Genomic DNA, 25,681 nt, shown 5'->3' with positions numbered 1-25,681 from the left:
GGGGGAGCCCAAGTTTGTTCTTCTGGAGGGCAGGGAGCCTGGTTTGCAGGGGGAGGGGGTGAGCCACAGTTGGAAGGATGGGGTCCTGCTTGGGGGTAGGTCTGACAAGACTTAACAGAACTGAGGACTAGACTGACACCCACGCTGTGAAATAACTCCCCCACCCCCCAGGCTGCGGCCCCCATTGCCCCCTCTGGCTGGGCTTGATCAGAAACCAACTCCTTAGACATACCAAACCACACCCCCCCTCAACCCAACAGCAAATAGGCCAGAGTGTGCGACTGCTGGAGCCTGCTGGGGTTGGGGGGACAGATTCCCCCCCCCCAACCCAACTATAACTGCACCCCTCTCAGCTCAGTTTACAAGGCAGCCAGGTCGGGTAAAGATGAGTGGCCACAAAGCCAGCAGCGGCTGGAGGGGGGGGGTCACATAGTAGTTGAGGGAAGGGGTGGCCCCGTCACTGCCAGGGTAGGAAGTGGGTTGGTAGTGCCAGGCCAAGGCCGCAAGGCCTACATGGCAATGAGGTCCAGCGTCTGTCGCCGCTCGTGACCCATGAGGCCGACAGTGCTCCTCGTTAACCACGCGGTGCAGGGTCACCAGGCAGGCAGAGCAGGCCGGGCCCGAGCCTCCGACAAAGTGGGCATGCAGGTAGAGCTCCAGTTTGCGCTCTGCTCGCCCAAGTCCGGGAAGTCGATGAAGAAGCATGAGCACATGTAACGCTGGCAGGGCCTGGGCATCCGTGCCAGGGCGGGGCCGGAAGCCACGCACCAAGGAGGTGGCAATACTTGAGCAGGCCCCCGCCTCGGATCTCCTCGGGATTGCGGGGTGGCGATCAGCCGGTGCCGAAAGTGCTCCAGCGCCTCATCGAAGTCCCCGTACAGGCTCTAGCCCATGACCGTGGGGTGGAAGGCCTGAGACATGGGGGGTGGAGGAGCACTGGCTGTACAAAAGCATAGAGTCTAGAATGATTTGGAAGGAGTCCACGCTGAACTCAAACTGGCGCCGCAGCTCCACGTTCTTACCGCAGTTGTTGGACAGGGAGATGAGGCTCCAGCGGTCCGCATCCCGTGCACACTTTGACCAGCTTCTGCACGTAGGCCTCGGTCAGGGTCTGCGACGTGACCTTGGCCCGGTTCACGCCAGCCGGAAGGAGGTCCAGGAGGCAGGCCAGCACTTGCGTCTCGCACCAGCTGGAAGGCGGCCTCGTCTTGGAGGTCCACTCGGAAGATGAGATCCACATCCTTGTAGCCCAGGCCATTGTCTTGGTGCAAAGATGTGGCTGGCAGCTGAGCCGTTCAGGCGGATGCTTGTGGGATAGGGACCCTCAGCGGCTCCAGGCGGCTCTGGACTACCTGCACGATTTGGCGCGGCTGGACGGTCAGCGTGGGGAAGTTGCCCCCGGCCTGGATGGGGACCTCCTCGCCAGGAGGGCGTCCAGTCTCTGCACCCTGCGTCCAGCTCAACCGGCTGAAGCGCCGTCGTGGGGCGCTGGAGCAACGCTCCGCGCTGAGCCCATCTCGTTTGTTGCGGAGGGGCTGCCGCGGGGGTGACCAGGGCCGGGGGCGCCGCTGCAGCCGCCGCCACCGCTGCTGCGTCCGGGCTCGCAGCCCCGCTCTCCGAAGGCATCTCTGACCAGACCCCGGAGCCTCAACGGCAAGAACCGGGAGGGGAAAGGAGAGCAGGGGGGAGGGAGAGCAGGCGGGTGCTGGGAGGGGGGGCGGCGGCTCTGGCGGGCCTCCGGCCCCGACGTTCCCACTCAACCGACAGGGTGGACAGGACCGAAAGCCCCTTTTTTGGGTTTTTTAAAATCTCTTTTGGATACTGACCTAGTAGTGGTATTACTAGGTCATAGAATATTGTGACAAGTAAAACTATATGTGGTGGCCCTATTACTGTCCCAAGTGTAGGGGTTAACAGGGGTTTCTAATATGTTTGTTACTTAGAAATTAGAGGCTACTACAGCAGTTTTGGGCATTAAGCATTTATCAAAATATATTCAATATACTTTATTAAAGTATATTCAATATTAGTAAAGAGAGAACATGTGGAGTTCAGAAAGTTCAGAAGCCCTACATACCCTACAACCAGGCTCCCCACCACCTTGGAGTCTCAGGCCAAAATGAGAAGTTCTTCTGCCACTCAGAGTGGAAGCTACCTGTGGGTACAGAAGAGAGGCAGTCCCTACACACTGACCCAAGCTAATTGGCCAGCATCCCTTGATTCTATTGGTTCACTGGATTTTGAGGGCGATCTATGAGTAGAATGTGCTGATGTCAGAGAAGGAGAACACACCCCATGATGGGAACAAGGCTTTCAGGTAGGTGTGATTTTGAGTGAGGTAACTCCTGATTCTGGGCTGACCTTAAGAAAGGTCAGACCAGGCTCAGCAGGGGCCTCTGGGGGAGTCCCAAAGCCCCATTACATTACTCTATTTTCTATCTTCTTTCACCATTCCCTTCTCCAAAGTGTTTGTTTCTGCTGCTTCCCCCTCCCCCAATCTGCCCTCCCTTATAAGCCCCCAGCCCCCATTCCCATCCCCTCCTACTTTTCTGCCGGGTATAAATAGATTCTATACCAATTGAATGTGTATATTATTCCCTCTTTGAGCCAATTCTGATGAGAGTAAGTTCACATCACTCCCCAGCACTTCCCCCATCTTCCCCTCTACTGTATGAGTATTTCTTGCTTCTTTTATGTGAGATAATTTACCCCATTTTCGCTTCTCCCTTTTCCTTTATCCCAGTGAATTCCTCTCTCACGCCTTATATTAATTAATTAATCCATTTATCTATTAATTTATTCATGCATCTATTCATTTATCTATTCATCATTTATTTATTTCTTCATAGGCCAATCTCTATTTATTTATTTGTTCATTCATTTATTCATTTACTTCCTTTATTAATCAATCAATCAATTAATTTTTAAGGTATCATCCTTGATATTCACTCCCACCTATACCCTCTGTCTAAATATACTCCATCCACCTGCCCTAATATGAGAAAGTTCTTCTTCCATGTAGGAATGTAAACAGTTTAACCTTTCAATATCCCTCATGGTTTCTTTTTCCTGTTTACCTTTTTATGCTTCTCTAGAGTCATGTATTGAAAATCAGATTTTCGATTCAGCTCAGGTGTTTTCCATCAAGAATGCCTGAAAGTCCTCTCTTTCATTGAATTGCTATTTTTCCCCTGAAGGATTATACTCAGTTTTGCTGGATAGGTGATTCTTGGTTGTAATCCCAGTTCCTTTATCCTCTGGAATATCATATTCCATTGCCTTCCAATCCTTTAAAGTAGAAGCTGCTAAATCTTGTGCTATCCTGACTGTGGCTCCACAATACTTGAATTGTTTCTTTCTGGCTGCTTGCAATATTTTCTCCTTGACCTGGGAGCTCTGAAATTTGGCTACAATATTCCTGGGAGTTTTATTTTTAGGATCTCTTTTAGGAGGCGATTGGTATATTCTTTCAATCTCTAATTTACCTTCTGTTTCTAGAATATCAGGGAAATTTTCCCTGACAATCTCTTGGAGATGATGTCTAAGCTCCTTTTTTTTGATCATGGCTTTCAGGTAGTCCCAATAATTTTCACATTATCTCTCCTGGACCTATTTTCCAAGTCAGTTGTTTTCCAATGAGGTATTTCACATCGCCTTCTATTTTTCATTCCTTTGTTTTTGCTCTATTGTTTCTTGATTTCTCATAAAGTCATTAGCTTCCATTTGCTCAATCCTATTTTCAAGGAGTTATTTTCTTTCTACGGTTAGCATTTTTTCTGTTTGCTTATTTTTCCAGCCTATTTCTTTGACTTTTAACTCTTTGTTAAAGTGGGGGCACTGCTTCCAGGGTGAAGGGTGCACTGTCCCAAGGGGCTGTGTGCAGCTGTTTTTAGAGATACTTTTAGGAATTTGTAAGTTTTTAGTTCTTCCAGGGTGGTATGATTTAAGGAGAGGTATGTTTACTACTCTCTTGGCCTGTGCTTTGGTCTACAAGCAATCATAGGTCTGCTTTTCTGCCCTGAACTATGAAGAGAGTCCTGCTGCACTGTTGATGCAAGCTCTTGTGTTCTTGCACTCCTCCGCCTCCTGGGACCACTGCCAAAACTGTTACTTAGATCCAAGTATGGGCAAAACAACAGAGTTCTACCTCAGTGCTAGCAAAGAGATCCCTGTAATCTCCTTCTGGTCAATTATTTGACCCCCTTACCATCTGTGGGTTGAGTTCTAGAAATAGTTGCTGCTGCTTCTGATTCAGAGGCTCCAGGGGCTTACTCCTGGTTTGCTGGGCTGGGTCTGGGTCTGTGCTGGCGTGGGCCTGTGCCTGACATACTCCACTCTCACCCTGGTACAACAGACCATTCACACCAACCTTCAAAGTTGTCTTTGGCTAGAAAATTATGTCACCCTGTCTTTTTGCGGGTTCTGCTGCTATAGGAATGATTTTATTGCATTATTTGAAGGCATTTGGGGGGTGGGTCTTGGGAAGAGCTCAGAAAGTCACTGCATTTCCTCCACCATTTTCATGATTGGATCTCACCAGCAAGATTTTTGCCAGAGTTCTTCTGAATAGACTGATCCTTTACCTTGAAGATGGTCATCTACACAAGAGCCAGTGTGACTTCAGAAAAGGCTAAAGAATGGTTGATAGGGTATTTGTTGCCCAACAACTCCAAGAGAAATACAAGGAGCAGAACAGGGGTACATAACATTTGTCGATCTGACAAAGGCCTTGTCATTCATAAAGCCTCATGGAAGATTATGGCAAATTTGGTTACCTGGAGATGATTATCAATATTGTATACCAGTTGCATGATGGCATGCTTGCCCAGGTTCTGGATAATGGAAAATGCTCTCACTCTTTTCTAGTAACCAATAAAGTGAAGCAGGGCTATTTGTTTGCTTCCATGCTTTTTAGCATGATGTTTTCAGCAATGTTGTTAGACACCTTGAGTGATGATGAAAGGGGCATCAAGGTCAGCTACTGCACTGATGGTAAATTATTCATCTTGAAAAGACTACAAGCCATACTAAAGCAGAAGTAGAATTGGTGTGCAAATCTTTTTTCACAGATGATCATGCACTCACTGTAGTCTATGAGGCTGATACGGAACAGAGTATGAATTAGTTCTCTGCTTCTTGTGTTCATTTTAACTTGACAATAGCAACAAGAAAACAGAGCTAACACCACCCCACTCACACGTGGAACCACTGGTTACAGCAAATAGAGAAATATTCAATGCTGTGGATAAGTTCACTTACCTTAGCAATATATTTTCCAGGGATGTCCACATAGGTTAGGATGTTGACACATCACTAGAGCTAGCTCAGTATTTGGGAGCTTCCAAAGGAAAGTGTGGGAGACAAGAGGTTTTAAACTACCCTCCCAAACTGAAGGTCTGCAGAGCCATTGGGCTGATATCATTGTTGGATACCAGTCTGCACTGGTAGAGAAAGTTTTTCCTTAAGACATTTTCTGTACTGATGAAATAACAAATTTGTTCTCCCTCCAAACCCACCCAAGACCTATCGATCAATCAACAAACATTTATTAAGCACTTATTATGTCTAAGTGATCAGCTAAGTGTCAATGATACAAAGACAAAAAACAGTCCCTAATCTCATAGAATTTGTATTCTAATGGTTATAAATCACTTATAGCATATTATAAATATAATTTATGTATACACATAAGTTATATGATATATTTATATACATTATATATAATGGTTATAATATATTTATAATTACATGAAATACATACAGAATAAGTGGGAGGTAACTTTATAGGGAAAGGCCTTTAGCAGCTGAAGGGCTCAAGAAAGGCTTCCTGTAGAAAATGTCATTCGAGATAAGTATTGAAGGAAATCTGGGATTAAAACAATGAGGTAAGTAAGGAAAACATTCCAAGTGTGGGGAACAGCCATGCAAAATCACAGAAATGAGAGGTGGAGTATGTGTTTGAGGAAAAGCAAGTCGACTAGTGTGAATGCTCATCAACTGCATATCATAGTCTGAACTATAGTCATTCTTTATTAGGTTTTTTTTTTCTACTTGGATAGTTAAGCTATACTTTCTTGGTGCATCATAGAGTTCATTTAGGAGACTATGCGGTATCTGGGGGCTTGATGAAATCTGTACAATGTCTCTGTAAACCGGAACATCTGGAGAATTTCACCATCTCCTAGGAATCCCTTTTTGACATGGACTCTGTGCTGGGTCTTTTCTGCAACTCTGACAAGTATCTTTGGCAAATGGCCTATCTTTTGGTCTATGTTTTGCTTGATGTTAGTGGCATAGGGGTCACTAGCAAGGTCATTGTTATTGCTGTATCTTTCAAAATCTTGTAAAATTTTGACATGTATGGGGCACACACCTTATTGGAGGAAGGGCCTTTAAAACAGTGTTCTGCTTTACCAAATTACAGAATCATAGTTTTAGAGCTAGAAGGGACCTTAGAGAATACTTAGTCTAACTCTCCTCTTTTTAAATATGAGGAAACAGACTAAAAGAAGGTAAGTACTTGTCCAGAGTCACAGAACTTGTAAGTGTAAATGGAAAGACTGACCACCTAAAGCTCTCGTGAGCATATGCATTATGGTTGGATGATGAAATCCCCTATGTGAGTTTCAGAGCATGCAAACTATTACTGTTTATAGTCTGTTAACAATGTGGTAATGAAACAGCCTTTTTGTTGACTACTGAGCCAGAAATGGTATTGCCTACAAAATAACTTGGCCAAATTTCCTCCTTTATTTCTTGGATGTGATCAAGGCAAGACATGCTGTAAATCTCTGAATGGGGAGAAAGGCTCCATTACATTAATCTTCCAGGCCCACATGTAAGCTGGAACATTGCCTCTGTAATTTGCCACTTTGAACTTGTTCTTTCTTACCCATAGGTGAAAGAGTTTTTTGACTAGGTTGCAACTTCATGAGTTTTGAAAGGTTGGGAGAGTGAGTTAGCCAGAGGTCTGGGAGCTGGAGCCTATGCCAATTTTGCATACAGCAATGGCTGTTGAAGAGAAAAGTTCTGAAATACCTGTCTGAACCAGGATAGAAGTATGAATAAAGACAGCTGAGATAAAATGACAGTAACTTATCCATCAGCTATGCCACATTTGGAAAGTGAACTTGGTAGTATGAATGCTATGAACAAACTGCTTTAAGCTTGAGCCCACATTCCTAGGGACCAAGTTAGTATAGGGGAAAGGATTTTCACATTTCTGTTTTTACTATATCTGCTTAGTAAATATTCTTTGTTTAAACAGATGTTAATTGTTTAAGAGACAATGGTTCCCCATTGCCCTGCAAAAAAAAAAAAACAAAAACACAAGACCCCTGGAGGGTCTTGTGTGAGCTGAAAGATGGAGAAAGCATCTGGAATAGAATAAGAAAACATGAAAGAAGTCTGTTGGAGGGACCACAATTATTAGAACACCGAGAGATAGATACTTAAGGAGAGCAACAAATACTTATGTGAAATCTCAGGCCTTATTATTTTGCCCACAAAAAGACAACTGAGAAAATATCAATAACTACCAACCTATACAGCTTCTTTCCTATAAATGTAAAATTTTAAATGAAAATAATCTGAGTACTTGACAAGGTCTTACTTGATGAGAGTATTAGAAAGAAGTAGATTTCATACCCAAAAAAACTTCACAAGGAACTTTTCACAGCAGAATACATCTTTAGTATCATATAATGGAATGAAAGATGAAAAGTACACAATATCCCACTCCACTGTTTGATGATAATTTATTTTTTATAAAGCATTTAAGAGATCATGGCCTAGTAGATATAGTGCTGAGTCTAGAACCTGGAATATCTGGGTTCAAATTCCACCTCTGACACTTATGTAAAGTTTATAAAGCCTAAGGATCCTTATCCCAACTCTCAAAGACAACTTGAGTCCCAGACATAGACTGCCATCTCTTCCTCAGGGTTTTAGGCATATCCCTGATATTAGAGTATTGGCTCAAGCCAAGAGAATGTTCCTTCTAGTGAAAACTGCCAGTGATTAGTGAACCATCTTTCTTTCCATTAGTTACATTTCCATTTCTTTCATAAGCACATCTGGAACCTTCATGTTGGTACTTAAAAGTTATGACTCAAATACCCTTGTTGGTAAGAAGAATGTATTTATTTAAAATTAATAAAGTATTTATTTTTTTCCCGTTACATGTAAAGATAGTTCTCATCTTTTGTTTATACAAGCTTTACAATTTCAGATTTTTCTCCCTCCCTCCCCTCCCCTCCTCCTCCCCTAGACAGCAGGTAATCTAATATAGGTTATATATATATATATATATACATATATACATATATATATATATACACATAATTTCTGCATTAATCATGTTATAAGAGAAAAAATCAGAGCACTGATGAAAAACCTCAAAATAGAAAAAAACAACAGCACCAAAAACAAAAGAAATAGTATGGTTCATTCAGCATCTATACTCTGCAGTTCTTTTTTTTTTTTTCTCAGATTTGGAGATTCTCTTCCATCATGAGTTCCCTGGAACTCTTCTGTACCATTGCATTGGTGAGAAGAATATAGTCCATCACAGTAGATCAGCACTCAATGTTGATGATACTGTGTACAATGTTCTTCTGGTTTTGCTCATCTCACTCATCATCAGCTCACACAAGACCCTCCAGGTTCTTCTGAACTCCTCTGCTCATCATTTCTTACAGCACAATAGTATTCCTTGTATTCTTATACCACAACTGTCCAGCCATTCCCCAATTGATGGGCACCCCCTCAACTTCCAATTCCTTGCCACCACGTAAGAGCGAGTTTGCAGATCTTTTTCATCTTTCATCTGTTTGTTGTCCTTATTTGTTACATCCTCAAATGCCTTTAGAATGGCTTTGTTTAGTTAAGTCTCTTCCCAGCTTTCTTTATATTGTATTTTCATCTACTCTTTCTGCTGCTTAATGAGATGCTACTTCTCATAATCATCCATTATTCTTTCCCATAGTATTTTAAAAAGCCACATTTATGTTCTAAGCTTGTATTGTCTTTGGCTACTAAATCACTTCACTTGGCAAGTACATTTAGTGTTCCTAAGTAAGATGGCTTTTTGGTTCTTTAGGTTCTTATTGTTGATTTATATATTAGCTAAATTTCTAATTTGTCAGTGTCTGATTTTAGTGTCATTACATTTCTGTTATTTAGTGTCACTAATATCTTCTTTTTCTTATATTATCATAGCTACTTAAAAAAATCTCTCCCGTTCCATCCCAGAGAACCATCTAATATAATAAATAGTATTTTTAGGGAGGAAAAAAAAAAACCAGTACATTGAAAAAGTCTGAAAACTTGTGCAATATGTAATATCTGTGGATCTCCTACCTCCAGAAAGGGTTGGGCTGGGGATGTACTTTCATATCTCTCATATCTTATGAGTCATGCTTGATGTTTATAATTTTATTCCATTTTCTTTGGGGCAGCTAGATGACAATGGATAGAGCACTGGCCTTGGAGTCAGGAGGTTGTGAGTTCAAATCTAGTCTCAGATACTTAACACTAGCTGTGTGATCCTGTGCAAGTCACTTAACCCTGATTGCCTCAAAACATCCAAGGTCATCTCCAGTTGTCCTGATGTATATCTTGCCACTGGACCCAGGTGGCTCTGGAGGAGAGACTGAGGTTTGTGACCTTGCACAGCCTTCCCTTACTTAAATCCAATTCACTGCAAGTCATGACCACCTCCTGATGTCATGGTCCTTTTTGAGAATGAATGACAAACAACAATAACATTTACTATGGGGTTTTTCGTATGTAGTTTTTTCCCCTTTGACATTACTATAGTTACTATATATATATATATATATATATATATATATTTCCCCCTTGGGTAGCTAGGTGGCACAATGGATAGAATACTGGCCCTGGAATCAGGAACACTCAACTTCATTCATTTAAATATGGCCTCAGACATTTATTAGTTTTGTGACCGTTTAAGTCACTTAAGCCTATTTACTTGAGTTCCTCATGTATAAATAGAGATGGAGAAAGAAATGGCAAACTACTCCAGTATCTTTTCCAAGAAAAACCCAAATAGGGTCATGAGAATTGAACACAACTGTACAACGGCAACAATATATTGTTTTCTTGGCTTTGGCTACTTTGCATTCATTCATATAGAATTTGCATTCTTCTCTGAATCATCACACAGATCATTTCTTATAGCACAATAATATTCTATTACATTCATGTACCACAATTTGCTTAGCCATTCCCCAGCTGATGGATTTTTACTTTATTTCTGATTATTAGCTATCACAAAAAGTTCTGCTATAAATATTTTTTAGTATATATGCAATTTCTTCTTATCAATGGCTTCTTTTGGGTATAAACTCAGAAATGAAGTCTCTGGTATTAAGGGCACGGGCATTTTAGTGATCATTTTTTTTTTTTTTTTTGTAATTCCAAATTGGTTTCCAAAATGTTTTACCATTTTGGTGGGGCAGCTAGGTGGTGCAGTGAAGCAATGAATAAAGCACCGGCCCTGGATTTAGGAGTACCTGAGTTCAAATCTGGCCTCAGACACTTGTCACTTACTAGCTGTATGACCCTGGGCAAGTCACTTAACCCCCCATAGCCCTGCCCAAAAAAACCAAAACCAAAACCAAACAAAGAAACAAAAACCAAAATGGTTTACCATTTCATGGATCCTTTAACAATGTATAAGTGTGCCTATCATTCTATACCTCACAGTATGAAGTAAAAACTCAGGGTTTTTGGATTTGCATTTCTCATTATATTTGGAGCATTTTAAAAAGTGATTGTGAATAATATGCAATTCTTTGGAGAACTATTTGTTCATATTCTTTGACCACTTATCTATTAGGGACTCTAATATTAAAAAGTCCCTCTATGTCAATACTTTGTAGGGTTTTTAGCATAAATGTGTTATATTTTATCAAAGTCTTTTTTCCTATACCCATTGAGATCGTCATGTAGTTTTGGGATATTGTGCTTATTTGGTCTATTTTATTAATAGTGTCATTGACATTTAAATAGCTCAGGATAGCATTGTTTTATTGCATGCTATGTCTTTATCTCACTTTTTTTTCATTCAAACTTATACAAGTTTTGATTTTTGCTCTAAAAATCAGTGGATTGGGGCAGGTAGGTGGTGCAGTGGATAGAGGGCCGGCCCTGGAGTCAGGGGTACCTGAGTTCAAATCCGGCCTCAGACACTTAATACTTACTAGCTGTGTGACCCTGGGCAAGTCACTTGACCCCAATTGCCTCACCAAAAAAAAAAAAAATCAGTGGATTGACTGTAGATCCACAGTTAGGCTCAGCAATAATTCCTGTTGTCATTTCCTGTCTGTTGAAATATTACCAATATCATCTTTTGTGATATGATTTTTTACTTCCATATCTAGTATTTTTTTTTCTAAAAAGAGAGGCAGTGTGTCAGAATGGATACATAGGAGTGTCTTAAAGCCAGGAAGATCTATCTGCATTCAAGGTCCACTTCTAACACATAATAGTCACGTGACCTTAACTTCTCAGTGCTCCAGGCAACTCTAAGTCTATAAGGGCAAAGGAGGTGCAGAGCAGCATTGGTAAAGAAAGATTTTTTTTTTAATTTGCAAATTCAATATAGTAATGAAATCCACTCTCTATCTCTATTTTTATTGAAGGAAATATTCATGATATTGTAAACTTTGTTTTTCATATAACCTACAAGTTTGGTGCCTCTTTCACTTCTTACTTCTGAACCATATTTTCCAACATTTTTCAGCCATCTTCTCCTGTGCCCATATTTGCATTGAAGTCATCAAGTATCGAAGCATATGTTTATTTAGTTAGGAGGATTTTATCAAATTATCATAGAATTTGCTTGATTTTTCATCTTTTTCCATGTGGGCTTTTTACAATTACTTATTATGCATTTGAGATGAACAAATGTCCCATAGAATACTATTTCTTGTTACTTTTGGAAGCATGATAAAATCAGGACTTTCCCTCTTCACAGACAACTTGTGATGCCTCCTCCCATTTAGCTGCAACTTCTTTCCTTATTCTGGTTACATCTGTACTGAAAATGTCATGACTGATATGAATCAATTTTACAAGTAGTGCCTTCCTTATTGGTCATATTTAGTGTAACAACCCTTGAATTAAAGTTTATATATGGGTTTGAAAGTGTGTGATTCTTAGCAACTTCCCTGCCCATTTTGATGCTGTTACCATCACTGAAGAATGAATAAACATATTAAAAAGCATTAATTGGGGGCAGCAAGGTGGCTCAGTGGATGGAGCACCAGCTCTAGATTCAGGAGTACCTGAGTTCAAATCTGGCCTCAGACACTTGACACTTGCTTAGCTATGTGACCCTGGGCAAGTCACTTGGCCCCCATTGCCCAGCAAAAAAAAAAAAAGAAAAAAAAAAGCAAAACAAACAAATAAAAGCATTCATTAAGCCCTTGCTATGCTTTAGGCACTGTCCTGAGTGCTGGTACTACAGATAAAAGGCCAAAAGGCAGTTCTTGCCCTTGATAGGTTTATACTTTATTAGGGAAACTAATACAGTTGGAAAAGGGAAGGGGATTATATTGCAGTAGCTTGATTTGGGAATTGTCATAAATTTCTTGATGGCCTATGGTTTTTTTTGTTTGTTTGTTTGTTTTTTAATGAGGCAATTGGGGTTAAGTGACTTGCCTAAGGTCACACAGCTAGTAAGTGTTAAGTGTCTGAGGCCGGATTTGAGCTCAGGTACTCCTGACTCCAGGGCCGGTGCTCTATCCCCTGCGCCACCTAGCAGCCCCGATGGCCTATGTTTAAGGCAAGACAATTCACCTATCCAATATCAAGATCCCAATGTAATAGTCCAGATTTTGGTCAGAGAAGGATGAAGCCAATGACTAGAGCAGAAGTCAAGGAAGTAAAAGGGGGCTGAAGAGTGCAAGAAAAATGTTGTGCTTGGCTTGTTATGGAACTAAAGGCAGTTTGGCAACAGATTACATAAGTATTTCATTTATTCTTTATATATATGTATATATATATATATATATATATATATATATAAAATTTTGGATCATTTTTTCCATATGATATATTTGGGGCATGTGGCACATGACCTGAACAGGCATAGTCATTTCTCCATGTGGTAGCACAGTAGATAGAGCACTGGCCCTGAAGTTGGGGGAATCTGAGTTCAAATCTCACCTCGGACACTTACTAGCTGTGTGACCCTGGGCAAGTCACTTAACCCAAATTTCCTTAAACATCCAGAGCCATCTCCTGTTGTTCTCATATATATCTTGCCACTGGACCCAGATGGCTCTGGAGGAGAGATTGAGGTTTGTGACCTTGCACGTCCCTCCCTCACTTAAATCCAATTCACTGCAAGTCATGACATCACCTCCTGATGTCATGGTCCTCTTCAAGAAGGAAGGACAAGAAAGTGGTACTATAGAGTGCTATATCCTTGCCAGCCACCAGGTGGCACTTGAAATTTGAGCTACATCAGTTTACTACAAAATGATGATGTCCCAATGCATTTCCTAGTCTTCTGTTTTACAAATTCACTTGCAAGCATTCTAGGGAATGGGTCACATTCAAGTTTTGTTGTGCAAGTTAATTCCTTTAAAATAATAATTTGTCAAATGACTTTAATCTCCCTTCCCATATTACCATCCTCAATTTTGCTTGGACTTCTTAGGATAGTCTCAAAGAAGTATCCTATTCAACATTTAGACTAACTGGAACTTAGAGATAGGGATAGGGACTAGAGCAGTGATTTCATTGGTATAGAGGATTCCCAGATGAGGAAACTCCTTCTACCCATTCAGGTTGGCACCTTCTCTGCATCTTATGGTATTAGAGTTTTAGAAAGTCACTAGAGCACTGTAAGGTTTAAGTTGCCTGGGGTCACCCAGCCAGTATGTGTCAAAGGTAGGACTTGAACTCAGGTCTCTCTGGCTTCAAGGCCAGCTCTCTATTCACTATGACATGCTGAATCCAAATCAGAGATTTTTAACTTTTTGTGTGTATCATAAACCCTTTTGGCAGTCTGGTGAAGCCTATGGCTCTCTCTGCAAAATAATGTTTTGTTGCCTACATTCATAGTGAAGGAAATCCTAAATTTCAGTTAGAGGTTAGCAACAATAAAGATGCGATTTTTTCCCATTCAAGTTCACAAAAGCCAGGTTAAGAATCCGGTTTTAAATGTGGCTAACCAAAAGGAAATCAAAAGAACAAAGACTCTGCCAAAGTCCAAAGTTACTTTAATAAACCACAGTTATTTGTAATAAAGCCTAAATTTTTAACCCAAATCCTCTCCTCTGTTTTATCAAGTAATCTCAGTCTGAGACCAAAGTGGAGAGTGGGGAAAAACCCACAGCTTACTACATTATAGGTTATACTATCTCCTTTCATTCCATTGGGGGAGAATATTGATTTTAGGGTTTAAGATGACTTTTGTACACCTTTTAGGCAAATTTGGAGATCTGGAACCTTGGCAAATGAGTCTCAAGGAAGCTTCAAAACACAAGACCAGCAATGTCCTTGATCATGAATGTATACCAGAGACGAAAGAAGAACAACACAGTGCAATGTGTCTGGCCCCTTCAAATGTCCTACTAGAATGTGAATAATAAAGGGGCAGCTAGGTGGCACAGTGGATAGGGCACCAGCCTTGGATTCAGGAGAACCTGGGTTCAGGTCTGGCCTCAGACACTTGACACTTACTAGCTGTGTGACCCTGGGCAAGCCACTTAACCCCCTTTGCCTCACAAACAAACAGAACATGAATAATAGATTGTAATATTTAAGAAACACTTTTACAGCAGGTATTCTTGAAGCCGTTCTATTTTTATACCTATTGGATACATAATCTAGAAAATGAAGAAGATGGGAAATATGAACAGGAACCTTTTTTTGAGGGGTGAAGAGAGAGAGGATATCATAAAATATAACTCTTGATTTATTCAGGGAACCCTGAGACATTAGGTTCATAAAAATTTTCATTGATTTGTAATTTTCCATTCATTCAGTCACAAATATTTATTGAGTATCAAGCATAGGCAAAGAACTTTAATGTATAAAAAGATGAACAATGTATGATTCCTGCCCTTAAGGCACCTGTATTAGGGCAATGAATGGGAATGAAGAAAGAGAATAATTTATTTTTTATTTTGAATTAAATGTTATAAGAATTCAATTTATTTTTATTATTTATTTTATATCCAAGATAATATGAGACCATAATCTGACTTCCCTAATTATCTCTTCCTTCTGATATCTATAGCAACCCATTGCCAAAGTGCCAGATACAAGAGATTCAATAATGGGTTTTTGTTCCTATTATAGACTTCCCAAATTATAATTCCATCATTTTTGGAGAGTAATTAAAATAAATCATGTAATAATAATATACCTATATTTATAAGAATTTATTTTTCTACTTACTTTTGATTTCAAGTCCCATTTTCTTCTTTTTTAGTCCAAAGATCATTGTCCTTGTCAGATATATAACAGAAACCAAATTGGACAGTGTCCTTCTCTCCATCATTAGTTATATATTTCTCATCTGCTTTAATCACTGTTTCATCCCTTTTTTGATCCTCTTCTTTTCCCCATTACAAATGAAAAGAACTTCCCTCCCCCATGCTCCAAAACCCATCACCCTTTGGTTGTCCATTTAAATACAAGTTGTGTTCTGCTATATCTGGTTTCAACTTTATCAGAATGAAACCAGCAAAGATTCTAAATGTAGAGATGTATGTTTATTGATATTGGTATATTTTAATTGTTAAGGTCAAAGGAATCAGACATATGGTTGGTCCCAAAGTATCTTTTAGGTCACAGAGAGAGGTCATAAGAAATGAATATTAGTGACTTTCTTCAAGGAAGGCCATATTCGCTTCTAGGCATATGGTTTCCACTGTGACAAGACCACTGTTATATCATAACATTGCTAGAGGCAGTTATTACTTCATTTGCCAGTAGATGTGTCCTGTTAATAGTCTCACAGTTCCCTCCAGGGCTTATAGTCTTAAGTCACAATCTTACAGTAGTGAAGAGTTCTGGAAATGGAGCCAAGAGAACCAAATTGAAATCCCACCACTGACACTGCTAGTTATATAACCTTGGATAAATCTTGGAGTATCATTAGTTTATTCATCAACAAAAGAGGAATAATAATCCTTATGCTACTTATCTCATAAGGTCGTTAGGAGGAAAGTGCTCTAGAAGCCATAAAGCATGAAATGAATGTTGTTAGTGATTATCGTTATTTATATTACTAATAATAATCCCATTCTCATAATTTTTAATTAAGTAAAGAAGGAACAGTCCTAAACAATTGATCTCAATTGATATATGGTTATTATTATTTATTTATTAAAAGTTGATTTATTGAAAATTCTTCAGACTATAACACTGGAGGTTAAAATAACTGCTTTTTGTAACTGAATAAAAGGATTATGATGTCAGTTCATCTTCTGTAGACTCATTGAATTCATCTTCAGAACAAGTCCAGTAGCAGACAGACCCACAGGGAGGATGTGTACCTCATCCTGTTCTTACACAGTTTTGGTTTCTTCTGCTTAGGCGTCTATATTTTGAAAACTTTTCATTCCATTTAGCTTGGCAATTATTAGTATTTGACATGGCAACATGTATTAAAAACATTGCTCTTAAATTTTTATGGATTAATGTTGTGTCCAGATGATTGTGGGCAGCAGTTTTGTCTGGGAAAATGCTCCAATTCCAGTAAAATGTATTTGGTGAATTATGAAAGATATTTTGAAACCTGCATTTGTAGTACATGGATTTGTTGTCCATTAGTTTATTAAAGATAGTGATCTTCTGGTGTATGATTCTGACCACCAAATCATGTCTTTCTGGGTGGTTGTCAAATTTCTGTAATCTGTGACAGTTATTTGTTTCCTATTATTTCCTTGAATAATCTATACTGATCAATATGTCCAGGCTTTTGGAATGTATGAAAAATCATTTATTAAAGACTTAATATGTTTCAAGCAATATACAAGTTATGAAATAGGGACAGTCCCCTTTACTCAAGGAATTCACATAATTGGTGGAGACATGTAGGAGGACCCAGATGAAGGGCAGATGGAAGGGTCTATTGTTCCTAGGGTCAAAGCTGCAAAGTAGATAGCAAGTCCTTGGGGGTCCTCAGGGTCCTGTAGTAGATGAAGTAATGTTGCTTGAGGAATCGGGAAGGTGTAGTTTTAGGGGATGTGGTAAGGTCCAGTGGAACTTGGGGTACAGTGGCAGGGCGGACGGTAAAGCCCAATCATCTTAGTTTAGGCAGTCAGGTGACACAGTGAATAGAGTGCTGGGCCTAGACTCAAGAAGTTATTATTCAGTCATTCCAGTCACATATGATTCTTTGTGACCCTATTTGTGGTTTTCTTAGCAGAGATACTAGAATGGTTTCCTTTCTCCATTTCGTTTTTACAAATGAGGAACTGAGGCAAGAGGATTAAGTGACTTGCCCAGGGTCACATGGCTAGTAAGTGTCTGTGGATAGATTTGAACTCAAAAAGATGTATTCCTTACTTCAGGTCTGGCACTCTATTCACTGAACTACCTAGCTGTCCCTAGAGTCAGGAAGACCTGAGTTTCAATCCAGCTTTAGATACAAACTGTTTGACCCTGGGCAAATCGCTTAATGAGTTTGCTTCAGTTTCTACAACTCTAAAATGTTACTAATAGAAGCACATGCCTCAAAGGGTTATTGTGAGGATCAAGCGAGATAACATTTGTAAACCACTAAACACAATGTCTAGCACATAGCAGGCATTATCTGTTTATTCCCCCTCTCCCCAACGTCCATCTTACCAAATGGATTGTAATTCAAAAGCTCTTAGATTTAGAGTTGAAAGGGACCTGAGAGACCATTCAAGTCCAACCTCCTTACTTTAAAGATAAGGAAAATGACTCAGAGAAGTTGTCCAGTATCACACAACTTCTAAATACCTCAGCTATTATATTCCATTGTATCTACTGTACCATCTAGTGGCCCCTTGTTAATGATTGCCTACTCATTGAGGTTGTGTCATTGGCCTTTACCACCTGGCACTGGTAGTAGTGGGAATCCATCTTGATTTTAGGATGCCATTATGTCTGTTGACATACACAACCATTGGCTTTCTCCTTAATAGCTTCATGTTCATTGTGTCTCATCTAGTGGAGACTGAACTACTATTATTGAATTTATCCATTGGTTCATTTTGCTTTTTGGATTTAAGCTCAAATTCACCAGCCTCATTTTGTCCCTTGGCATATATTAGCTGTATATTTAAAGAGTTAAAGAGATATTTTCACATCATTTGAAAAAGATCCTATGAGATGAAGAAATCCCTATGAAAGCCCATTTTTCTATGCTGTGTTGATTAGGGAAGTGATGCTTGCCAAGGGATATCGAGAAAGGATGTATTATGCACTGAGAGTACCATAATATTTGAAAAGGCTTGGAAGGAACTATGAAAAATTTATGAATTAGGCTCTGGTCAGTGTCATGCAACTACTCCTAAGAGTCAAAGAAATAGATAGGGAAGCATTTGGAAACAGACCGGCCTTCCTTATAACTGTCAGAAAAATCAACTTGACAGAGATCACAGTGGAGCAAGTTAATGCACCTTAGGGTTCCACTAATGCAACAAAGTGATATATAACAGAAAAAATCAGATAGAGAAATTTCAGTAGCCCACTTGCTGAAAATGCTTTTATGTAGATGGCACTATTGAAGTGAACAAGTTACAATTGTGCGTGAAGTAGGCTTAAGATGTGAATGCTTTCACTATGTGCAAATGCTGTCATAACATATTACATGGCTCCACTGAAAAGCACATTAAACATTCTATTTATTATTATTATTCTCCATGAACAAATTTCACCCTCCTGGTGGAGAATAGAGACAGTTCCAGATCAAGAACATCTGATTCTTTGGTAGAGACATGATGGTGGTTAGTGACCTTCAGTGCTAATAAAAAAGCTTGTTTTTTTGTTTTGTTTTGTTTTTTGCTATAGTAACGTTGATGAGGAGGAATAGGGTGAAAGAAGGGGGGAAAGTACAAAGGGGGTAAATAGAATGGAGGGGAATAGACAGTCAGTAATAATAACTGTGAATGTGAATGGGATGAACTCTGCTATAAAACGGAAGTGAATTGCAGAGTGGATTAAAAACCAGAATCCTACAATATGCTGTTTACAAGAAACACATTTGAAGCAGAGAGATAAACATAGAGTAAAGGTAAAAGGCTGGAGCAGAATATATTATGCTTCAGCTAAAGTAAAAAAAGCAGGGGTAGCAATCCTTATCTCAGACAAAGTGCAGGCAAAAATAGATCTCATTAAAAGAGATAAGGAAGGAAATTACATCTTGCTAAAAGGTACTATAGATAATGAAGTAATATCAATATTAAATATGTATGCCACAAGTGGTATAGCATCCAAGTTCTTAGAGGAGAAGTTAAATGAGTTACAAGAGGAATCAGACAGTAATACTATACTAGTGGGGGACCTGAATATCCCCCTCTCAGAATTAGATAAATCTAGCTGAAAAATAAATAAGGAAGTGAAAGAGGTGAATAGATTACTAGAAAAGTTAGGCATGATAGATGTCTGGAGAAAATTGAATGGGGATAGAAAGGAATATACCTTTTTCTCAGCAGTACATGGCACATTTTCAAAAACTGACCATGTATTAGGGCACAAAAACATCATAGTCAAATGTAGAAAGGAAGAAATAGTAAATGCATCCTTCTCAGATCATGATGCAATAAAAATTACATGTAAGAAAGAGCCAGGGAAAAGTAGAATGAAAATCAATTGGAAACTAAATAATTTCATTCTAAAGAATGAATGGGCCAAACAAGAAATCATAGAAACAATCAATAACTATATCCAAGAGAATGACAATAATGAGACAATATACCAAAATCTATGGGATGCAGTCAAAGCAGTGCTTAGGGGAAAATTTATAGCTCTAAATGCTTACATGAATAAAAAAGAGAAAGAGGAGATTAATGAATTGGGCATACAACTTAAAAAGCTAGAAAAAGAACAAATTAGAAATCCCCAATTAGATACTAAGTTAGAGATCCTGAAAACTCTTTTAAATAGTCAGTCTAACTCTTCTACTGTGTATGGGAATCTTCTTTCCTACCTCCAATCTTAGAGGAAAGGTTGGGGGGTGGATGGGAAATCGTATCTCTAAACAATAGGTACAACACCACTGTGAATTTCAGCATGGATAGCAGTTCCAGATCTGGGGCATATTTCATGGAAATAGGACTACATTTACTATGGGTTTGTGCTTTGAGAGGAGAAGATTGCTCACATCAAGTCTTGACATCATTCCTTGCCCCCTTTAATTTCTTAGTTCCTCTTCCAAAACAGAAACATTTCAATCAGAATGAGAGGGCTCTTGGTGAGAGCTGAGCCATTTAGGGGTTCATTTTCTCCCTTAGGAATGTCCCCAAATTCGAGAACAAAGCCTTTATTCTCCAAACAGAACCATGAAGATAATACAAGCATTCTCTCAAATAGATGCAGACTCTTGGTGGAAGTTCATGTTCTTGGTGCAAGGGTTGAAACGCCTCATTAGCAAAAAAACACTTTGCAAAGACTCAAAACAAGTTTTTGTTGTTGTTGTTGTTGTTTAAAGCTTGACTGCCAGTTTCAGTTTCAAAAGGCATTTTAAGAATATAAGAATGTTTCCTTTGTACCTTTAAATATTAGGATTAGTATGTAGAGCAGAGACACTGTAAAGATTAATACTGTGTATATATAAGAAAGGATATAATAGCGGAGCCAGCTTTCTGAAATGTGTATACTACTGACGTAAAATCAGGATAAATATTTTTCACTGGTGTGTTTGAATGAATGTATTGAAAATAGGATAAGTGATTTTTGGAAGATCTTTGTGTATTCTTAACACTGTCTAAAATGCTGACAAAGGTCATGGATATTCCTCACATACAAAAAGGAATTGGTGTTTAAATGACTTTCCTGAGACTTGCATGTGTCTATCCAAACTTTTCTAAATAACAAATGGCACAGGGCAGGGAATTGACAGTACTGTTTAATCTGTGACCAATTCTACCTACAAATGTGAGAAGAGTCAGAGGGTTATGTTGAGGCACTTCATGTCTCTGGCCTCAGTTTCTCTATTTTTGGAAGTGACTGAAGTGGATGGCTATTCAGGTACTTCCCAGCTTTAGAGCTTTGATCCTAATTAAAAAATGTAAAGATGGCATAATGTTTGTTTTAGTCAATATACTCAATTATATTTCATTACAAGGGAGGGGTTTGTTAAAGGGAAGACATGCTTGAGAATTGACAGCAATGTAAAGAAGAGTAATTAAAATGTATGAAAGGTGTAAGAGTCACTAGAGCTTATACAAGGAAGGAAGAAAACCAGCAGCTATTAAGTGGCCTCCAATGTATCAGGCACTGTGCTAAGCTCTTTACAAATAGTATCTCATTTGATTCTCACAACAACATTGAACTATACCCCCATTTTACAGTTGAGGAAATTGATAGCAGCAGAGTTAAGTGATTTTCTCAGAGTTACCAGCTAGCAAGTGTCTGAGGCTGGATTTGAAACTCTGGTCTTACTGAATCTAGGCACAGTATCCTATTATCCATACCAATTGTACCAGCTAGATTCATTGACTTCTTAAAGGAAAGAGAATTATACGAAACTAGAAGAAAAAATTTAAATAAGAAAGATATGTGACATGTGGTTAAACCACTCCAATCTGACCTATTTAAATAAGTTATTGGACACTGAAAAATGGGGAGTGGAGAAGAAAAGTACATCAACAGTGAATACACAATTAATAAAATTCATAAATACACAATTTCATAAAGTTGAGTAAATGTGTATAAACTACCATAAGAAAAATCACAATGGTTATCAAACACTTAGTTTCCATAATAAATTGGGAACTATGACAGTAGTCAAAACCAATGGCCATTTTTTCAATCTTCATTGTTTTTTACCTCTCTGTATCCTTGAGTATTGTTAATAACTCACTCCTCCTTGATACTCTCTTCTCTCTAGGTTTTCAGGACACCCTCTCTCTTGGATTTCCTCATATCTATCCGATTGCTCCTTTTCTATCTCCTTTGTTGGATACAAGTCATACCCTCTAAATGTAGGTGTCCCTCAGGGTTTTGTCCTGGCAGCCTCTGCTCTTCTCTTTCTATGTTACTACACTTGGTGATCTCATCAGCTTCTAAGGATTTAATTATTATCTCTATGCTAAAGATTCTCAGATCAACCTTTTTCACCGTAATCTCCCAGCTGACTACCAATCTCACATCTCTAACTACCTTTCAGAAACTTGAAATGGATGTCCAGTAGACATTGTAAACTCAATATTTCTAAAACAGAACACATTATGTTTTCCCCTAAAACCTCCCCACTGCCTACCTTCTCTATCACTATAGAGGGCAGCACCACCTTTCCAGTCTCTCAGGCTCACAACTTAGAAGTCATTCTGTATTTCTTGCCATCTCTCACTGCCCCTGCCCCTGCCCCCCCATTCAACCTGTTACCAAAGTCCTGCCGATTTCACCTTAAATGTGCTGACTATTCATTCAAACAAGTTTGACCTAATTATTCATACAAGGAAAAGTACATGGATGAAATATATCTATTTTCAGAATATGAAATAATTTGTATGAAAAACTTAAACATTTATCCATTAGTGTAAAATCTACCCCCAAAATAAAATGACAATCCATAAAGGTCACCAGTTACAATAAAGATTAAAAATTAAATTCTAAAAGTTATGGGTCAAATAACAAGTCATAGAATCAATGTTCAAAGAAAATAAAAGGAAACAACATAACAAAACTTTGGGGGATGCAGTCTACAACAGAAGAAAGAATTGCGGATATGGCATAATGCCAAAAAAAGTAGAAAACCAAGAAGTCAATAACACCAGAATAAACACAGAAATAAATGTAAGCTGGCTTCCACCCAAGCTAAAGTGGCTTTGCTTGCTGCTACATATGTAAAGGAATACATGAGTACTGATTGACATAGAATGATGAGTGCAACCCTGCACTAGCCTTTCTAGAAAGCAATTTGGGAACTATGCCCAAATATCCTCAAACTATGAATACTTTTTCATCCAGAAAAACTACTATTGAGCTTATAACTCAAAAATATAAAAGAAATAGGGAAACAGTTCATATGTACAAAAATATCTATAGTGGTTTTTTCACACTATATCAAAGAAATGGAAACAAAACAGCCCTTTATTTGGGACATGGCTGAAGTTATAGTTTATTAAAATAATAGAATATTACTATGTCATAAGAAATTATCAAAAGAAGAGATTCAGAGAAACCTTGGCTTGCTTCTATGAAGTATGAAGTATGTATAACTAGAACAATCTTCTAACGATTAAAACAACGTAAGTGAACACAGTTTTGAAAGACTTAAGAATACTGATAAATGCAATGATCAACCATGACTTCCAAAGATTAATGATGCTCTAACCTTTTTTTTTTGTGAGGGAATTGGGGTTAAGTGACTTGCCCAGAGTCACACAGCTAGTAAGTGTTAAGTGTCTGAGGCCGGATTTGAACTCAGGTACTCCTGAATCCAGGGCTGGTGCTCTATACACTGTGCCACCTAGCTGCCCTGATGCTCTCACCTTTTGACAGACCAGTAGTGGACTAGAGGTACAGAATGAGACAAACATCTTACATGGCCAAAGTGTGAATTTGTTTTGCTTAACTTTAACTATTTATTAAAGAGAAGGACGGTGGGGAGGAGAGTTATTGGAGAAGAGAAGCATAATAATAGAGTTACATAAACAAGAGGGAAAGAATGAAGTACAATGAAACATTTGAAACATAAAAGAGAGAGCAGAAGAAAGTTCAGAAAGAGACAAAGATAACAATAGAATTAACATGGTAAATGTATAAAAACAAAACAATGAATTTAATAGAGCATTACAGTTTCGCATGTTTTTCTGTTCTTTGGACATTATCGTGTTTGCTTATGTTTGTTAAGTTCATAATAAAAACATTAAAACATAATGTACTGGATCTAGAATTAAATAGGAGGATCAGAGGAAAATGATACTTCCCCTGGAAACTGCAAAGTTCTTCTTTTTTTTTTTTTTTGCAGGGCAATGAGGGTTAAGTGACTTGCCCAGGGTCACACAGCTAGTCAAGTGTCAAGTGTCTGAGGCTGGATTTGAACTCAGGTCCTCCTGAATCCAGGGCTGGCGCTTTATCCACTGTGCCACTTAGCTGCCCCTTGAAAAGTTCTTTTAAGTGATCTCAGAATCAGTGTAAAGTACATCATAAAACAATTAGAAAAAGAGCTGGACATGTAACAAGAGGAAGCATATTTCTCTTTATTTATTCTTAACTTAATATTGAGAATCATATTATTGAACAAAGATATCTTGGTTATTGCATCAAGGAATCCTGTAGTATCAAAATAAAAAAAAACACATAGTTTAAGGGCTCTCATCATTAATAAAACGAATGCAGCTTTACGAGCTCTCCTTTTTGTCTTTCTTTTGGAAGCAACAAACAATAAGTGAACCATGATCTTGTAGTATTCATGCCTCTCAGTCAATTTTGCATGACTATGAAGAGGTAGTCTTCACAGGATGCACCCTGGTAAACCAGCAGCATGCCTTAGGGGTGAATTAGCAACAGCAATGGCTGCATACAGAACTCTCATCCCACAGACAATAAGGGGGCCAGATAAGTGGTCAAGAGGATATTATAAGGGTCTCTTTGCTAGCACTAAGTATAGGATTGTGTTGCAATGCTGATACATGGATCTGGGTCCAGGGTGAAGAGGAACATTTTGTCACCAGAGCCTATAGCTGCAAGGGAGTGGGGACCCCGGTCATAGTTGCAGGGCAGAAAAGAGTGCTTGTAGTTACTCACAGACCAGAGCACAGACCAAGAAAGCAGTGAACACACCTCTCCTTAGATGACACCACTTTGGAAGAGTCTTTACAGACTCTCAGACCTAGCTCTGAAAACAGCAGCATAAAAAACCTGAAGCTTGGGACAGTGCCCTATCCAACCCACTAGCAGAACCCAACTTTAACATAAAGTTAAAAGTCAAGAAATGGGTCAGAAAAATGATCAAACAACAAAAAGATCCTAATTATAGAAAGTTACTATGGTAACAGTGAAGATCAAAATAGAAACTCAGAAGAAAATAAAATCAAAACTGCTATATCCAAAGCTTCAAAGAAATAGTTAAATTTATATTTATATTTGTATCAGGAACAAAAAGAATTACTGAAAGAGCTCACAAAGGATTTTTAAAAATCAAATGAGAGGTAGAGGAAATATTGGGAAAAGAAATGACAGTGATACAAGAAGCCCATAAAAAAGAGTCAATAGCTTGGTGAGGGAGGCACAGAAACACTGAAGAAAATAACATCTTAAAAACAAAATAGGCCAAATGGTAAAAGACACAGAAAATTCAAATGAAGAGAACAACTCCTTAAAAAGCAGAATTGGCCAAATGTAAAAGGAGGCATAAAAGCTCAATGAAGAAAACAATTCCTTCAAAATTAGATTGGGCTAGTAGAGGCTAATAACCCCATAAAATATCAAGAAGCAAAAAACAAACAAAAAAAACCCCCCCAAAAACAAAAGAAGAAAAAAATAGAAGAAAATG

The 25,681-nt window shown here is 38.8% G+C and overlaps 1 pseudogene; it reads right to left on the bottom strand.

Moving 5' to 3' along the window:
- Positions 1-349: 349 nt before the first annotated feature.
- Positions 350-25,681, bottom strand: part of LOC122728879 — a 35,694-nt pseudogene continuing 10,362 nt past the window's right edge.

The sequence above is a fragment of the Dromiciops gliroides genome, chromosome 5 (genome assembly GCF_019393635.1).
Source record: "Dromiciops gliroides isolate mDroGli1 chromosome 5, mDroGli1.pri, whole genome shotgun sequence".
Classification (NCBI taxonomy): Eukaryota; Metazoa; Chordata; class Mammalia; order Microbiotheria; family Microbiotheriidae; genus Dromiciops; species Dromiciops gliroides.
The sequence above is the reverse complement of the archived record's forward strand: the minus strand, read 5'-3'. Positions and strand labels throughout refer to the sequence as shown.